Source organism: Equus przewalskii, chromosome 3, assembly GCF_037783145.1.
Source record: "Equus przewalskii isolate Varuska chromosome 3, EquPr2, whole genome shotgun sequence".
Taxonomy (NCBI): Eukaryota; Metazoa; Chordata; class Mammalia; order Perissodactyla; family Equidae; genus Equus; species Equus przewalskii.
In genome coordinates, this window is record NC_091833.1 from 25,786,283 (window position 1) to 25,803,386 (window position 17,104).

A 17,104-nucleotide genomic window follows, 5' to 3' on the forward strand; every position below is an offset into this window, starting at 1 on the left:
CCCGCCCCCAGGGTGACAAGAAGCCCACAGGACAGAGTGTTGGATGAAACTAGACCACCTCATCCCTCAGGCATTGAAGTGGGTGAGATGAGGGATGAGAGAAGCCAGGAATTAGAAAAGAAGATGCAGCACTTTTCCCGCCCCATTTAGTCATCCTCCCACTGCACATGGCCACCAGAACATCAAAGGACAGTTTCCCTACATAGTTTTCATATGACAATTGCCCTTAGAACAATAAACAAAGTAGAAAAAATAATTTGATTAAAGCTACTACTTAATTGCCTTTATTTATGAGCATCACTTAACATTTTTTGTGTAACCGTCATGCAGCCTCAAAATATTAGAGTAACAGCTTACAACTGAATGCGTTTATAATTTCCAAGAGGCTTTCACAAAGAGATCACCCTTTTGATCCTCAGAAGTGCTCTGGAAGTTAGGTGTTATTGTTATTTCAGTATGATAGATCTGGAAACCTGAGGTTCAGGGAGGTTAAGAGCTTTGTTCAAGAGAATGCAGTGTTGTGCATTCACCATACTTTTAAATCGCGTGGTTCTCCCATTCCCACGTTCCTTCATTAAATGGACATTAAATTGCACAGAATCACACCACCAACCAGCATCTTTGCACCCTCAGTCCTCCTGTCTTGCACTTGTGCAGCCTGATCTTCTGCAAAGAATGGAAAATATGAGAGGGAGTGTTTGAAAAGAGCAGTAGAGGGTGGTGAACAAGAGCTCAGCGTGGGTGTCAAGCAGATCTAAAACCCAATTCTGATTCTGGCACTTACCAACTCTTAATGTTGGACAAGTTAATTAACTTCTCTCAGTCTTAAAATCCTCGTCTGTAAAACGGAGCAAAAACAGTGCCTGCTTCATGATGTTGTTATGAGGATAAACATTTTAAGCAGGCAAACACTGTGCATATATTATCTACAGTGTCTTTCTGCCAGGCTCTGTGCTAACAATGTTAAAGGACAACAGCAACTGGAAGTGGTATGGGAGCAGCAGCAGCTAGTAGTACTAGTACTAGTAGTAGTAGTAACAGCAGCAGCAGTAGTAATAGCAGGAGTAGCATTAGTAGCAGCAGTAGTACTACTAGCAGTAATAACATTAGTAGCAGTAGTACTACCAGTAGCATTATTAGTGCTACTACTAGTAGTAGCATTGGTAGTAGTAGACTAATACTAGTAGTAGTAGTTCTATTAGTAATAGTGGCAGTAGTAGTAGTACTAGTAGTAATAGTGACCGCAGCAGCAGTAATAATAGTAGCATTAAAATAGTAATAGTAAAATAGTAGCAATAGTTGTTTTGTAGCAATAGTAATAGTAGTAGTAATAATCATTGTCATAATAGTCACATTAGTAGTAATAGTAGAAGTAATAGAAGGTGTCTGTGGCTATGTAAGACTTGATCTCTCAATCAAGTCACATGGAAAGAAAGAAGGGGTGATTGTCCATCAATAAACACGTGCAAAGACTAATCAGAGATCAGAGTTTCTCTCGGTTTGATGTGTTTGAAATTGCCACTGAGCCCACCTGATCAGAAGAGATTTCAGTGGAAGAAAAAAATATCTCTTACTGCAATAATCAGAAACCACTAATGAATAAAAAGTCCTACACAGTTACCGGATTCATGGCTGCCATGGCAGTTGGAAGCAGTGGCAGCAAAAACAACAGTCCAGGGCATATAAACTCCTGCAATCTGCATATCTTCTTTGTATCGTCTGGGGAAGCAGTGAGGTACTAGATCATCACAACCAAGGAAGGTGAAAACTATTGTTTCAAACTCCATTTTCTCTTTTAGTTTTCTCTCAACCAATCTCTGAAAGCAAGTGGAGCCAAATACACTTTCTTTACTGAGAAGAAAATGAAAAATAAATTACAGTTCCTTGAATGCCTACTGAGCATCTTATCCCATGCTGGGTATGGTACCCACACTTGACATTGGCGATGACCTCAGAAGGAATAAGGGCACCAGAGCCCAAAGAAGTCAAGCAATGCAGCCACCATGAGAAAACTGGACACAAACCTGTTCGACTTCAGATCCTAGGTCTTTCTCACTAATCTATGCTGAAAATGTGCCTTAAAAAGCTATTTGCTTTTAAAAATAAGACACTTCCACTAAGTCACATCTAACTCAAATTTAAATTTGTGGTCAGCATGGTAGCAATTGGTACCCAACCCTGTTTCCTCACCCTCACCACTTCAGTACTCGCTGTCTTCTGCCTGAGCACCTTCTCTAGCTGCTGAAGCCCACTTTACCTGCCCACCTGTAGGTGCTGGGGAACGAATTCCCTCAGGAACATCCTTCAACCAATGGCTGGAGGGAGGTAGTGAATGAAAGCCCCAGCTGCCTTCATCTCAGGAGAGCTACGTGGACCCATTTGCTCTACACTGACTCCCAGCAAGTTTAAGATCCAGCGGTCATAGGAGTTACTGGCTCGATAACTTGTGCTTTATTAGCTGTCTTCCCTCTGGCATCTCTTTCCTCTCCCATGGAAATGGCTTACACTCAAATCCTTGCTCTGGGACTGCTTCTAGAGCAGCCCCAAAGCATCAGATCAAATATGGTTTATATGTGAACTCTGTTCATAAATTCCATATTTTATCACACAATTGTAGGATCACGCCCATTTTTCTAAGCCCTTTCGTATTTTTTTAATTAGCTAAAATTATGCCCAAGAAGTTGATGCTTAAAGTTAAGTATAACGCATTATCATCAAGTACATTATTTTGAGAGAACACTTTAGATTGTGTTTGGGTTTTTACAGCTTCTAAAACGTCTATCAACTTTTCCATTGTTGCAAGTACAGCAGGATTAATTATTACCAGCTTTCTAAAGAAAAAGGGGAAAAAATCCAAAACATTTCATATGTAATACAAATCTGAGTTAGGGAGAAAAAGATCTCAGCTTTCCAACTATGTGTCAGAGTGAAAACTAGCCACATGGGAAAGAGTGCGAGGAAGACGAGGAAAATGGTGGTGGAGGGGGGCAGGAGGGTATCTTTACTTGAGTTTTCTCGGGGGGATGTATTCATAGCTATTCAGGCACATGTAGGTCCTTCATGGACAATGGTTTTTCGGGTGAATGTTCTTATCAAAACTAGGAAAGGAAAGGATGGAAAGAAGTTACATTGTGTATGTACCTACTAGAGGTCAAATAGTCTTCCAGGTACTTTACATATTCTATTATATCAGTTACTACCTTGTACAAGATTCTGTGAGGATCATTTTCACCATTTACATGAGATGGAACAGCCTGAGAGAGCTTAACGTAGTTAAGAAGACATATTTAGCCAGTGACAAAACTGGAGTTCCAAACTCAAGTGTAATGGACTCTAAAGTCTGTTCATATCAATAATATACTACTGCCCCAGCAAACTTGCATGGAAATTACACCACATTAGAGTTTGCAAAGAACTTTTATTAAGGTTGAGAAAGATAAAGGCAGCTCCTGATAGCTGGGGATGGGGCTGGCACTATCAGACACACCTGGAGTCAATCAGAGCATCCAGGCACTTGAAAGCAGGTTGTGATACATTCCTGTTGAGCATAAACAATTTCACAGAACACCAGCATTGGAGAAATGACTGTGATGGAGCAAGGCAAAGACAAGACCACTCCGTAATCAGGGAAACACAAAAATAAGTACATTGTCCAAACAAAAAGTGATAATAATAATACTCATTCATTCATTCATTCATTAAAAAGACCAAACATCATCTTTTCCTGGCACCTACAAGTAACTGTTATGTATTTACCAATTATAGCTTGAGCTTTGCTTTGTTCCCCCTGCCTTCTAGATAGAAATTATCTAATCAGAGAATTACCTTTACATCCTGACAGCATCCAATCTAGGGCAAAGCCCCACTTTCTAGAACCCTCCCCACAATCACCTACCACAAGCCTTAATAAGTCCTTCCAAACACTCTCTTACTGAGAAAACCCACAGTTTCCAATGGTGTGTATTCTCTCTCATTATAGCAAGTTAATAAATCCTGTTTTGTTCAACTACAGGTGTATTTCTAGTGGCCTTTGGCTGGAGGGCATTGTATGTTAATTTATTCAACAAACTTTCTGAAGCAGGCACAGTGAATGACATATCTTTGTATGCTCTGCAGAAACTGACATAAATCCTATCCCCAAAAGGTGTATAGCAACACACATTCTAAACTCAAGAGCAATTTTAAAAATGTAGAGAGAAAATATCCACAGATTTAATAACATATTCAAAACTTTCCTTACTGCATTCACACCAAAACGATAGTGAACATTGTAATTCCATAGAATTCCATTGGAATTTCAAATTGATAAACATAGAGAACAATGTAATTCCACAACACAATAGTGAAGAGAATGGGAGAGGGGTCTTCAGAAAACAGAAAAACAAAGAAAGAAGACGATGGATGTGTAATTATTGAGGAATCTCGAGTTTTTCTGAAAGTAAAGCCTGAGACAAGGACTTGAGCTGGGTTGAAGTTCAGAGAGTGGTAGTGAGGGACCAGGGAGAGGGAGAGAAAGAGGAAAAGCCAACATAAGAGTGTATTATATAGGTTACCAAGGTCACCACTAAGGGCAGTTGCAACTCAATTCCACCCAGATCTTCTGAGGATGGTATAGAATGAGTTGTCCACCCAGGGACTGACTGAAAGAAGTATTGATCTATTCACTCCCATCATCTCATTGGCTGATGCTGTCCATGGAGACATTAACTCCCTTAAACTCATAAACTTCTCACACTTGCTTGATGAAGGACATCTTTTGACATCTGCAAAGAATGAAAAGCTCTGGGGCAAAATGTGAAGTCACATTACATATGCTTGAGTTGAGTCACTGTCACTGTGAAGAGAGTCCAGACCCACACAAATTGTCTACTGCAGCCATAGTGGACACCAGTGGTGAGGCTGAAAGGCTGTGAATCCAGGCTCCAGGGACATCTGCTATGCAGAGTGAGAGAAGTTAAAGCCTAGATGTGTGGATGGGGCTCTTGTTGGGGAGGGAGACTGTTAGCCAAACAGAATCTTATGGAATCTTGGGACTTGTAAATACCAGTTATCATCAAGAATTGGAGTAAGATACGGGATGAAAATGGAGGAGTGGGTGGTGTGAAGAGATATCTACTTAAATTCTATATGGAGATGTCATCCACCTCATGCAGCAGACCTTATCTTTGTTCCCTTCATAGCACGTAATACTCCCCAGTGTGATGGCCATTCGTTCTCTTCTGATGGCCCAAATGTGAAACCCTCCTGTCCACTAACCCCACCTTGATACAGACCCTAGTTCCATGTTAAATATCAGTCATTAGATAGATGAGAAAAGTGTCCAATATAAAAATTAGAGAAGACAAGATGAATAGAAAAAGAAATGACCCTGGAGGAAATAGAGATAATGCAGGAAACAGAAGATAATTTTAAAGGCAAATTTTTATCAATCTTTCAAAGAGATTTGAAAACTTATAATATCCATAAAACATGCACCAAAAAGGAGCACCCCAGAAAAATCTGCAGAAAGGTTAAAGAAATCTTCAAGAAAACCAACTGAAAAAAACAATGTAAGATACATTTATTTCCTGAGATGTGTAGGAGTATCAACACAGAAGTTATGATATTCAATGTACATTCTTTTTTAAAAAAAGATGACAAAGACATTATCTATTTCTAAATTTCACCAAGATGTGCCTAGGCATAAGTATTTTTTAATTCACTATGAGAGACCATTGGCAGGCCTTCCTATCTGGAAATGTGTTAAAAATGAATAAATAAAAATAAAAGGTAAGTAAACTAGGAAATATATTCATAAAAATTTATAAGAAAAGCCTCAAAATCCCAATGGAAAACTTTTATCAAAAATGTGGACACTTCACATAAGACATACCAGGGGCCAATAAGAAATAAAACTTCAAATAGCAGCGAAAATATAAATAAAAAAAGACTGCTGACATGAATAAATGTCCAGCCTCCAGGAATTTTTAGAAAATACAAATTTAAATGAGATTTTCTTTTTTACTTATCAAATAAACTAAGCTTTTAAAAGTCAAACATTTTTGGCAAAGAGCACGGAAACAGATATTCTTGTTCCCTTCTCATGGGAGTGCAAATTGGTACAAATTATCTGGAAAATAATTTTAAAATATGCAGAAAATCTTTTTTAAAAAAATGTCCCATTTCCCCAGTGATTTTCCCAATTCTATCCTAAGAAAATTAAACTTAGATCTCTCTCTGTGCTTTGTAACAAAAATATTCACACAGACACAGAAAGGGAAAAAACTCAGACAGAGACATATATAGGAAAATGTTTATTATTTTGGCATAAACATTGGAAATAAGCTAGACATTGAACAAGGAGAGCAATAATTTAAAAATTGTGGCTCATCCATTCAGGTAGCCGTCTAAGAGGGTGTTTTAAGAGACTGTTTCATGAAATCGGAAACTATTATTGATAAAAAGTTGGATGGGAAAATAGCAAAATTCAAACTAGTTTATACAATGGGATACCAATTAAATTCTATAAACACAAGATACACATACACAGGGGGGAAGAGAGAGAGAAAGAGAGATCCTGCAGGGAAAAAGACTCCCAAATGTTAACAGTGATTATTTCTGATTGGTTGGATTATGGTTAATTTTTATTCCCTTTTTTGGCCTCTTTGACTTTGTTTTCCCAACCACTTATAACAAGCATACATAACTTTTAAAACAAAAATAAATTTTTTATAATTTCATTTTTATACATAACTGTTTAAATCTTGTGAAATTTATTTGGGAGCTTTATTTTGAGATTTTGTTAAATGAACAACCAATGAAATCAACTGACAGAGCCCCTGGATCTGTCTATCCAGGTCTGTGCAGGTGAGAGAAGGAGGAGTTAGGGGAATAAAAGAGGGGTGTGGGATTGTTTCTGTTTTTGTACGTTTGTGGAGGTGTGGGGATGAGTCTGGGCGTCCTCTGCTTCCATTCAAAGCTTGATGAAAAGAAAGGCATCAGGGGAACAATTCAGGGACGCCATCAGGATGCACTGCCTGAGTTTCCTCCCCCAGACACAGAGAGCTAAAGGTGGTCTGCCAGTTCTAATTGCTCCCCTGGTAGAAGCTCTCACAGCTGGCTCAAACACAACAAGAAGTAGGCTTTTTTAGAAACTGAGTAATACAGTCAGGTCTCAATTTCATGCAATTTTATCCTTTTTAATAAGCAGTTAAATCACATTTTACATCTGGTAACAAATTAATAGATTTTATACCATTGTAAGACTTTACATAGAGCTATCTTCACAAGGATGGAGTATGCACAGTGGTGAAGATCATAGACCCAGGTGGTCACTTCCACCCCCTTCCCAGCTCTGTGGCCTCGGACAAGTTATTTCACCTCTCAGATTTCTTATGAGGAATATATGAATTAAAATGTGTCAGGTGCTTAGAACAGCACCCAGAAAAAAAAATATGCCCTATGGAAATGTTTTCTATATTAAATAAAAATAAGTTGGAAACATTTCTTGGTCAGACCATGCCTACTCATGTTTGCATTAGGAGACAATTTTATGCAGCTACCATCATAAAACAAAAAAGAAAGTTGGTTTGTTCATTCAAATAGGAATAAATTAAAGGGAAAAAAACAAGCAGTGGTCAATATCCCTTGCCTATCCCAAGTCCCAAGAAGGACAAAACAACTTGGTGACAGTTGGAGCCCATCTAGTAGAGTGGATGAGGCTGTTCTAGACGGGAAGGAGAGGAGAAGCAGTGGCTGAGTGGCTGACCTGGGGGCAGAGAGGGTCCCTGAAAGTTGGAAGGGGATAAAGTTTGGGAGGGCCAGTGAGTTGTGGGAAAAAAGCCCTGCTTCTTGGAAGCATCTCTAGGAATCGGCAGGCCCTCAGATGATACTAATGCAATGAGGGAGAGATGCATCATCCCTGGCCTTCAGGGCTGAGTTCCAGGCCACAGGTGTGGAGAGGTGCGTGGAGAAACCTACATTGATACCTGATAATAAGATGGAGTAGAAGGAGACAGGGGACCATTTATGGAGCATTTCCTTTGTCCCAGGTACTCACCCAGCCCATGAATTGGGATCATCGTTCCCATTTCAAAGGTGAGAAAACCAAGAGATGACTTGTCCAGCGTCATGCAGACCTGGATGTGAATCCTAGTCCATGGACTTCCTATCTGCCTCTGCACTTCCCACAGCTGCCCATTATCAGCAAATCCTGGAGCATCTGTCAAGATGAGGCAAGGCTTGACCTGCCTGCTTGGTCACCTACAGGCTTGGTGCGATTTAGCCAAACTGCCTGGTTCTCCTGGCCAGCTTTTACCAAGGAGTCTATTCACAGATTTAAGGCTCTAATGGTATTAATATTCAAGGAAAGGAATGATGCGAGCAGGCTGTATAAAATCCCAAGACATCAGTCCCCATCCTTGTGTGGAGGTTGTGTAGATTGCTGCAAAGGATACATGCTGTGGCATCAGAGAGCCTCGCTTGAATCCCAGCTGGGATTGCAAATTGTGTGACATAGAGTAAGTGAATCTCTCTATCTGAGCCTCATTCTTTTTCTCTGTAGTGTAATTACTATCATTCCCATTTCACATAATGTCTTTGTAAGGGTTCAATAAGACAATGGAGTGAGATGCTTAGCTTGGTGCTTAATTAATGCCAGAGCCCTCCAGGTCCTCCCCAAATGTACATCCAAGTTTTTTCCTTCTCACCAAGGGGAACCTAGATCCTAAAGGGTACACCCTCCTCCCCCACGGGGGCTAGACCATACTCAATGGCCATACAGACACATCTAAACTAGTGACCTCTTTAAGCCCCTGACTGAAATTCCCAGTGATTATTTAAAATGACACAAAGAGAAGAACGACAGCATGTGAAGACAAAAAATGTTAGTTTTTCTAACAGCTGGAAAAGAAAACAAAATGAAGAAAAATATTCCCTGTGAAATTCTTATAGTAAAAAGTCTAAGCCATGTTGTCTTTCACTGGGGTCGTATCGTGAGTTCAAACCGTACTCGGGACATATATACCTTGCCATTGTTCAATAGCTTCGGCACAGACAGACAGTGTTAATCATTTTCTGATGGTTGCTCTGAGCTGTGGCTTTGGCAAGGGAGAAAAGACAAATTCCCAGAGCTGAAAAACTGAAAAGAAACACTGTACAATCATGGGAATTAAGAAAAAAAAAGTCTTGGGCTGAGTGATTATATATTCCTGGTGAAGTCGTGCAAGGACTTTCCAGCTGTGAGTTGCTACAAGGGTCTGGGCCAAGATGCTCACAGGGGAGCCGCATATACTGCTGCCGTGGAGGGAGCACAGGCAACGGCTAGACCAATGGTTCTCAGTTTGGTTCCCCAGAGGACATTTGGCAACGTCTGGAGAATTTCGATTGTCACAAGTCGGGGGGAGGTGCTACTGGCATCTAATAGGTAGAAGCCAATAAAGCTGCTAAATATCCTATAATGGACAGGATAGTCGCCAACCTGCACCCTCCCCTCCCAAGAAAAAATTTATCCAGCCCCAAATATCAATAGTGCTGAGATTGAGAAACTCTGAGCAAAACATACGGAAAAATGCAAGTTCGTCACGATGGGCAACAGACAAGATTTGACACTCAGACGCAGCACCTGATACTGAATCCTATATTTCTTATAATGGCACTTCCCTCCTCAAAGCCACATATATTCTCAGCCTCCAGTCTGTTTCTTTCCCCTCTCCCCCTGATACTGAAAACACATCATTTGTCAAATCTGAAACCCACCGGACACTTTTCTAAGTGCTTCACAACACTGTCTAGTAAATCTAGCTTAATTTTCATGATAACTCTATGTGGGATGTATGGTTATGACCCCTATTCTATACACTAGGAAACTGAGGCTCAGATTAGTTACATAAATTGCCCAACTGTGAAGTGGCAAAGCCAGGATTCAAACCCAGGTCTGTGTGATTTCAAAGTACCACCTCCTAACTGATTAAATCTACTTGCAAAGCTTAACTTGACTGCCTGGGCAGACCCAGCAGGTCACTGAATATCCCTGAACTTAGTCCTCCTAGGGAATGGAGACAATCATAGCTTTATAAGGTTGCCTGAGTTGAAGATAATGTAAGGCAAGAGTTCTTTGCTTTATATTATATATATATAAGGCATATATTATACATATAAGGCATATAAAGTATATATATATATAATATAAGGCAAGAGTTCTTTGCCTTATAAGAGCGCTCAAGCAGATAGCCCCTGGGTCAGCTACACCTAGGAATTTCCTACAGTTAGTGGAAGTTGAGTTGAGCTAGAGGTCCTTAGGCTTTCTTCTAGTTCTAAGATTCTGGATTCTAGCCAAATCTTAGCAATTCTTCAGGGCTTGACTCAAACCACCTTTCTCCTCCCATGGTTCCCTAAAACTTTCCTTTCTCTCTAAGCCACAGGTTAGCTCTTTCTGTGAAACCCTAGAGTCTTTTGTGTACCAAGCTCCAGGTAATCTCTCTTGTTCATCAGATTGTAGAATTCAACCTGAAAGCATTTCACCATAGACTTCCTAAAGTAGGAGTTTTATTGTCAGTTTTTAGGGTCACTCAGAACAGCTTATACACTAGCCATAAATGCTTAATAAATACAAATTGGAGGAGCTTACTCAACAGGTAAGCGACAGAGGTAATAAAGCTGGATTCTGTATTAAGAGATTTCATATACTTGATCTCATTTGATCCTCACGATAATCTGTGAGGAGTCAAGAGACTGTGATCTGACCCTCCCATGTCTCCCTTCCCACCTCTTTGCATTATTTCGAGCTTGCTTCAGCAGCCTTGTATTCCCTTCTCCTGCTATATGGTTGGGGATTAATCTTCCTAAGACTCATTTTCTGCCTCTGATAAATGCAGAGTTTGAACTCCATCAATGGTTCGCAAATTTTGTTTTTTATAAAAGGACCTCTTCTTCAGACACAATCTTATACAGCACCTTAAAATAATAAATACATAGAAGCAGAGCTGACATGGTAGAAGGGATGTGCTAAGAAGACGGATTTGGGGCCTGATTTTGATCCATAATGGTGGTTTCCATTATTATGATTGCTCCTTCAGCTAGGTCATCCATGCCACCATTGGGTACTGGTCATCTGTAAGGAGTCCAACATGGCAGTACCTGACAGAAAAAGACATTCTTCTCAGCAGACTTCTCCATGGGCTGCATGTTTGATCACAGGGAACCCTCGCTTCTCTCAGGGTCCCAAACTTAGTGTCCAACTTCCACAGGTATCACTTAGTCATCACATACCATCCAAGGTTTATCCTTCTCCAGAAGGCTGCCTTGAAGGGAGGTACAAGCCAACTTTGCTTGTTTATCTTGTCTTTCCTCTGCTTCATTTCACCATTTCCTTTTCCCACTGTCATGCCTATCCCCTTTTGAAGAATTCTCACGTTCTTTCCTGTATATAGTCATTCCCCTGTCCTCCAACCCTTGGATAACCTCTCTCTCTTGGAAAATCCAACTCCATAACATTTATAAGCACGGGCTTTAAAAAGAAAGTCTTGTTAAGTCTCCCCATCAACTTTTCCAGATACGATGGTAAGGTGCATGAGTAAGAACAGAAACGTTATTCCCTTCTCACCTTCGCTGAGTGTAGGAAGAAAAAACCGCTCATCTCTTCATTTCATCCTTACTTCAGTGATTAACTAGAAAAAGTCCAATTTTTTGGAAACACTTCTTTTTTTTTTACTTTACTGGTTTCTCCATCAGTCTCCCCTACTCTGCATTTCCAAGTTATCCACCAGGAAAACAAGACGAAAACACAGCACACATGAAGTCAACTGCATCCCATCCATTCTCCCCAAAGTGCATCATCAGGTCACGTGTGGGGAGATTAATGTGATTCTGAGCTTGGAAATGTGCTTCTTTATGATTATTAACGAGGGTAGCTTGGAAGTGAAAGGACTTTGCAAACACAGCAGTTTAAAAAATGTATTTTCTACCTTGTTTATGAGACACAAACATATATAATTCAGTTCAAGGGTTGAGATTTTCTGTTATTATGTGCCAGGGATTATTTATCACAATTGCAAATAATTTCCCAGTACAAATTATCCTCATCTTATCATCCAAATGTACTTCCCTTCCACATCATTCATGTCATGTTGAAGTCTAAGGCCATAAAGTTTAAACCATGAAATAAGTCTTCCTTTGGATGGCAGCATATGGTGTGTGTTGGTTGGGGTTTTTTAAAGCACAATCAAATTTACCACTGTCCAAGACTGGCCTCCCAGCTCTCCCTCAGCCGGTGATCTGGTGTCTGAAGCTGATAGGAAATTATGCACTCGATAAAATATGAGATTGCAAGAGAGAGACAAAGCCAAAATAAGCAGTAGTCTACTAGAGTAGAACCCACTTTCAACAGCCAGTGCTCCATGTCCATCACGCTGATTGAAGCCATCCAGAGGTAAAAACACGAGCCTTGAGATATGCGAGACTTAAGGACTACAGCTAAGGCGTCCTACTCAAAATATAAGATGAATGTCCACAAATGTGTGCTGGACTGCTCTAAACATGTTGAAAACCTGGCAGGTTGGAATATTTGTGTGAAAGGAATACGAATTCTGATTAGTGAACTTTTGCGAGGGGCATAAGCACATTTTTCTTTATTATACAGGGAACTTTTTATTAACATCCGTGAAGAAGCAAAAGATATATAAGAAAAGAAAATAAAAATATGGATTTTTGTGCTTTTATTGGGAAAATAAAACCAGATTTCAGGAAACCTCAATTTTTTAAAAAAATATTGCTCCTCAACAAAGCCAACACAAAAACGAGTCCAAGTTGAGTCCCATGACACAATGCAACTTTAGAAAATAGTAAGAAAATCAAACAATACAAAAGCAAATAAAAATCATCTCGATTCCTAAAAAGAGGGAGTCAAAAGAATGTTGTGCATTTATCTTTAATAAAGATTATATTTAGATGTGATCTGTCAAATATTGTGAGGTATGTCTGTTGTTTTTGCAAAGGAAAGTGTGGAATGTTCATTTTTCCTTCAATGGAACATGTTTTTATAATTCTTCAAACTTGTTTTTCTTTTCCTTATCCACAAACAGGCTTTGGTTGCTAGGATACATTGTCAAACTCCACCAGGGGCATAACCACAAGCTCTAGTATCAAGCACCATATTCATGCTCAGAGAGGTGGAATGACTTGCTTATGTCACACAGCAGATGATTAAAACAGAAGGCACTGGTCTAGAAGTTAAGAGCCTTGGATTCTAGCCCTGGAGCTGATAGGATCAAGCTCTGCACCTTAAAATAAAATCTCATGAGATTTGTACATTTTCTATCTTCAGAAGCAAACTTCTCATATCTGTCCTCATCCCTTTATGTGTCCTCTGCATCCATGGAATCCTGTAGCCAGTTTCCTCGTGAACTTGGATCACTCTTGTAGTGTACTTACATCTGGAGCCTTTTTTCTCCTGTCAACCACCAAGCCCCTTGTGTCTTTAAAGAGCCCTGCAAAATTTCTTCTCCTCCATTAAGCATTCTGTGATGAGGTGCTAGCCAGCACGCTGCCTTCCCATTGCAAGGATTATCACATGGGGTGCTGAAGAGAAGAACACTAATGGAGAATCAATTCATCTGGGACCTGATTGCATGTGCTAGAGAAACTTCCAGCTGCTTAACATCTGCTCAACTGTGTCGTATTCTGCATATGTCTTCAATGTCATTGCCTCAGTCTTCGGGACTCATTTGGATCTCCTCATATAGCCATTGGCAGCTGATGCGGGAAGTGGAGCAAGGAGGAGAGCCCTCCTGTATGAACCTCCCTCTCCTCTATTTCAACCAGAAATGGGGGACAACAAAGCAGGTGGCCACCAATGTGATGGGCTCTGGGTGTACCAGAAAGCCTCTCCAATTCAAGACAAGACCCTCAGCAATTACCTAGGGTTGTCACCATTCACACCACTCCTTATGGGCCCTTGGGAGACATGCATATTTAAATAGTATTTTGTTACCTGCTGAGGATAACATGGTCTAATGGAAAGAGTTCTGGGCTAAGAACTCCTGGGTTTCAATCTCAGCCTTAAAGTGTACTACCGATGTGAGTTTCGTGAAAGCATTTACTTTCCAAGTGTCATTTTTTTCTCTAAAATGGAACTAAAAATACTTATCTTGTCAATCTCAGAGACTTAAGGTAGAAATAAAATCACGTATGGAAAAGCAATTCATAAACATTTTATCGAGGTAAAATATACATATAGAAGAGCATACCCTTCAGAAATGTACAGCTTGGTGAGTTTCCCCACCCTGAGTACACCTGAGTAATCAGCACCCAGATCAAGAAACAGAGCATCACCCAGAAGCTCCCTTTGCCCTTTCTAATTATCTTCTCGCATCAAGGGTAAGACTATCCCCATTCTAATATCAAAAACTAATTGGGCCTACATTTACACTTTTATGAATGGGATCATGCAACACGTCCTTTTTTACTCAACACTATGTTTGCTAGGTTCAACCATACGGTTGTGAGCGGCTTTAACCATTTGTTTTCATTGTTGTGTGACACTCCATTATGTGAACGTATTAAAGGTTTTTTTAAATTCACTGTTGATGGGAATGTATGAATAGTGCTGATAAGGAATTGATAAACTTACAAGAAATATACAAATGTAAAATATACTATTATCATTACTGTAAGGCCATGCCTAACAGACATGGAGGCCTTGGAAAAAGAAATATCAAGCAGTGAAATTGTAGCGGAAAAAGAAAAGGCAATATCCAGGATGAGATGCTTTCTGGGTGAAGAGAAAATATAAAATGTAAGATACATCACACATGAGAGATGCTGCCAAATGTTTTAAATTCAGCCATTTATTTAGCAAATATTTGAGTTCCTACAATACGTGAAATGCTGGGCAGTGTTTCCTATGATTCTAGTAAAAACCCTGTGAGGAAGGAAGAATAAGTTTTCTTATCCTGATGCTATAGAATAAAACACCAGAGAGGTGCGCACCAACCAGTTGATGGCAGTGACTACAGAAAATTCATTTATTTGTTCATTCATTCACTCCACAAAGATTTATTGAGCTTTCAGGATATGCTAAACACTATGCAACATGGTAGAGAGGAAATATGCAGAAAGACAGAAGCCCTCATGTCAATTACTGTGTAGCTGAAGTGATGGCCATTGATCAGTAATCACCAGGTGAATGGAAAATTGGATCATCACTAAGTGCTTAAAAAGACAGCGGTGTAGGGATCCTAGAACAGAGAACGTGGATTCAACAGGGAGGGGAGGAGAGGCTCCCTGTAGAATTGACGGTTGGGCTGAGGTCTGAAGAATGCACTGGAGTTGACCAGGTGAGGAGGGAGAGAAGGGTATTCCAGGTGGAGGAGCCACCCTCCTGTGCAGAAAGCTCTGTCTGTGGAAGGAGCAGGGCAGGTGTGAGGCTGAAAGATGCTCTGCGGAGACAATGACCCAGAAGCCAGAATAAGGAGTTTTGTCTTTATACCAGGGGCAGTTGAAAGTTGCCCTCCAAGTAGCCCAGGATTATTCCCAAAACACCATGAAATTCAACAAGAAAATGTGACCCAACATACACTCATTGTGCACCGGCCATGCGAAGGGCACTGAAATATGCATGACTGAATTTTTTAAATAAACTATACTTTGAATATGCTCAATGGACCTCACTTAGAAGGATCAACGAGACAAGCCACTGCTCACTTGGCAAAACCATTCATCGCTTTGCAATAGGAAAGGGCAGATGGGTTCTCTGTCTGCTAGACTTCCACAGAGGTCTTCCGAGAAGGGGGCGCTGGTTTTGCTGTCCACAAGAGCATTGATGGCACAGCAGACAGGGAGGAAGGGGGTACCAGACAAGGAAGGAGAAGATGAGGTTCCTTAACCCAAGGCCCACACTGGCCCTCGTGACTGTTCTTCTGTGGCCACCTGCATGACCTCAACATCACCTTGGGGACTGCAACGTGAGGTTCTGGTTTTTCAACAGGATTTGAGGTTTCTCTGGCTGCCAAAGGACACTAAATTTGAGAGGCATAGCCTTGCACGGAGCTCCCCGGAGAAAAGGGCAGTGCCTGGATTGTACCTAGTTCGTTGCCATGATGTGAAGGGTCCTCTCATTTGATAATAATGATATTTTTAAAGTCATTGCTAAGTATTGCAAGGGCCTTTCTCCAAGAGTATGAGACAACCCTTATGTTTCCTATCAAAAGGAGAAGAAAAATAAGGCTCTACAATTTCTCACATTAGAGCTGGTGTCATATACTTCTCTTTTGCACTGTTTGGCAACCTTGATGTGTTTGCCTTTTTATTAGTTACATTCTCAAGCCCAGCAAAGGTTTGGCTTCTCAATGTGTTTTGAATTAGATTCATGAAAGCTATAAAAAAAAATAACTGGCTGGAATTAAGCTAATAAAGTCCTAAAAGACTGAAGACCTGCTGTCATTGTAAGAGTCAAGTACTTCTTTTTTTCCTATCTAAGAATTCTGGTACCTGGATTGAATATATATTTTTGTAGAATCATAGAGTCTTAGGAACGAAGGGAAGATTGTAAACCTAACTTGTCCAATGTCCTATCTGATGTTCTAGTTCCTTCCACAATGCTCCAGTTGAGTGTTTTTATTTTCTTTCTGACAAAACACCTCCAGTTACTTGTGGCCCATAAACCTCATTTTGGAGGCCAACTCTGTCACTCAACCTATGATGGTCCAGCCATAGTTTTCTGATTTTCTCAATGACTATCATATTCCTTGGTGAAAACCACAGATGTGATAGCCTTAGCATTTCTCTCTAATAGCTTTATTCTGAAACAAGGAAGGCAGAATTAATTTAATATAACTGATTCTGTCGACTCTAGGTTATCATTACTTCCTTTTCTGAGTTTCTTTTAAATAATTTATTTACAAACCTCTAACCATTAAGACAGTCAGCTGAATTTAAATTGCTATATAAATAGAGGATAAAAATATTCATGTTCAGTTCTTTTAACCTCAATCATTCAGTCAACAAATGTTTATTGAGCCCTGCCATGTGTGAGGAACCATGCTGGATCTGTGGAATGCAGAAAGAGAGGACATTTTTAGCCCCTCAAGAACTCACAGCCCAACAGGTCACAGGAATAAGCATTACCATG